Source organism: Suricata suricatta, chromosome 13, assembly GCF_006229205.1.
Source record: "Suricata suricatta isolate VVHF042 chromosome 13, meerkat_22Aug2017_6uvM2_HiC, whole genome shotgun sequence".
Classification (NCBI taxonomy): domain Eukaryota; kingdom Metazoa; phylum Chordata; class Mammalia; order Carnivora; family Herpestidae; genus Suricata; species Suricata suricatta.
The window spans coordinates 39330704-39333429 of NC_043712.1; the positions used below are offsets into that span (position 1 = coordinate 39330704).

General features: G+C 39.1%; 1 pseudogene; it reads right to left on the reverse strand.

Annotated features, from left to right (window-relative positions):
• Positions 1 to 1223: 1223 nt before the first annotated feature.
• LOC115277189 lies at positions 1224 to 1341 on the reverse strand (annotated as a pseudogene).
• Between the last annotated feature and the right edge of the window lie 1385 nt (positions 1342 to 2726).

Consider the following 2726-nt stretch of genomic DNA (forward strand, 5'->3'; position numbering starts at 1 on the left):
AGGTGGTTGCAACGATGTGATTTTGTTGTTTTAGCATGAATCATTGATTAGATAATCTGCTTAACAGATTACTTATTACTCTTTTATTCATTGTTGTTAACAGAAACAAGGAAGACTTTAATCAATGATACAGTGGATGGAAATTTTTGACATTTTCTGGCTTGTAGAGGAGCTATGTAAACCATAAAACCATCAATAAAACCAAGAGCTGTTTATTTTCTTGTCACTTACGTATTCACTTTATGACCATCACTCTGTGTTTTACAAGTATTATATTATTAAATCTTTACTCCACTATGAGGTAGATGCTCTTATTAAGATTCACCATCACACCACCATTTTATAGATGAAATAGTTGATGGTTAGAGGCAGTATGCAACTCACCCAGGATCATTCTGATGGTAAGAATACATCTATGGTGTTTGAATCCATTGGATTCCAAATCCAATCCATTGAGTCCAAATTATTAACAGTCACCTCTTCCTTACCTAATACTAAAATTTGAAAGTGCTACTTCAGTCACCTAAAGAAATTTATACACTTATGTAGCTTAGAGAAGACCTACATTCAGATTAAATAATAATGAGTACTGTCTGATGATTACTCTTTTTGTTATGTCAGCAATTGCAATATTCTTTCTTAATATAACAGTGAAAGTCAATGTCTGAAACACTATTTTATTCTAAATAATCTACTATCTAAAGACAAAAGAGTCCAAAATGTAAATATCCACATATAGTGTTATCACTCTGGATTCATTTCATTTTAATCTGTTTCATTTATCTTTTAAATCCCTAGGGATCTAAGTCTCAGGCAATGCTCTGATCTTTCCAAATTAAATTATACTCCTTTAGGGAGATAGCCTGATAAAAATGATTTAAGTAGCTCAAACAATTTGGGTTCATTTCCCTTTCCTAGTTTGAGTCCTATTAAAATAGTTGCCTTTTTCACTTTTAAATTGCATTACTGATACCTGCAGACGTTGCTCTGAATGACTAATGACTAAAATTAGAAAAACAAACCCTAGATATTTCGGTAGTTATTTTTTAAAAACTAATTTTTTCCCTGAAAAATGCTAGTGATTCTGTTTCTTTTTCTTTATTGTTTCACTACATTTGCTTTGCAATTTGTGAGACCATGTTTCTGAAGATAATATAAATAAAATATTGCAGGGGCACCTGGGTGGCTCAGTCAGTTAAGCATCCAACTTCAACTCAGGTCATGATCTTTAGTTCGAGTCTCACATTGGGTTCTCCCATCCAAGTACTAACCAGGCCCGACCCTGCTTAGCTTCCGAGATCAGATGAGATCGGGCGCGTTCAGGGTGGTATGGCCGTAGACTCACATTGGGTTCTGAGCTGATAGTACAGAGCCTGCGGGGGACCAGCCCACGTACCCTAGTCGAGTAGGGGGTTGGTGTCGTACAATATCTCTAAGAAAGACAGACAAGACAGACAAGACACACAAGACAGACAACATGGATAATGGTAAAGCCACGCTTTATTAAGATAGCCAGGGTCTTATATACCTTGGGTGATTACATCATTTATTTAATGATTACATAGTTCAAGGTCCCTGAAGTAAAGACATCCTCTGGAAAAGGTCATTTTTATCAAGACAGTAGTAAATAACAGGAACAATCAAGTTGTTACAAGAGAGGGATTCCCTAATAATAGTCTGGCTCCCAGCAGAAGATGAGCCTGAAGAATTCTATGAGGAGATTTACATTTCTTAAGGCCCTTCATCAGTTATTCAAGGGTAAGATGCTCATCCATTAACAAGCAAATCTTTGGCAGACAAAGTAAAGGAAGGCTAGAGTTACTGATTGACCCAAGTGGATTCAAAGTCTAAAAGTATATGTCTCTTTACAAAGCAATGAGAAAATCACAGGATGAACAGAAGCCACATGTGTGCTATGTGGGAGGGTTTTTTTGCCTACTGGGCCCCAACAAGAGCCTGCTTTGGATTCTTTGTCTCTCTCTCTCTGCCCCTTCTCAGCATGCACACGTGCTCTCTACCTCTCTCTCTCTCTCAAAAATAAATAACATTACAAATAAAATAAGACTTAAAACTGTAAGGTTTAATAGATGGAGACAGAGATGGGAGGACAAAGAGAACACGTTATGGAGCCAAGAAGGCCTTTATTGGGATCTGCAATTCCCAGGCAAGGTTCCGTAACTCTGGAGCGGGGAGTCAGGGAAGTTGCACCTGATATGGGAGAGCAAGGTGTTTTATGGGTGCAGAAGTTCCGGGTTTGAGCTCAGGTGGGCTGATAGCCACGTAAGGGCATCTTTGGACGGTGGCAGGATTCAGTTGGCTGTCCGCTTCGGTGGGGAGGGGGATGCTGGAATTCCATGGTGAGGCATTACAGTTTGAGACAGTCCAGATTGAGAGTGGGGGTCGTCGGTCCTGGTGGCGCCTGGATCTGTTATCTGGCCTGCAATAAAATGGCCGCTGGTTCTTTTCAAATGGCTCGGGTCATCCCAGGTTTGCAAGTGGGGGTTGTCAGTGTTCATAGCTCCCCACAGCAAAGTGGCCGCTCAGTTGCTTTCCCATGGCAACTCTTACAAAAACATAAAAGCAAATATTGCAAATTAAATGTCATTTTAAGGTTACCAAATTGTTATTTTAAGTTTACCAAATTGTGTTTGACATTTGAAGTTGTCTTGAGATAAATTCTCTTCAGAAGTGGAAAATATCTTGGGATGCCTGTGTGGCTCAGTTGG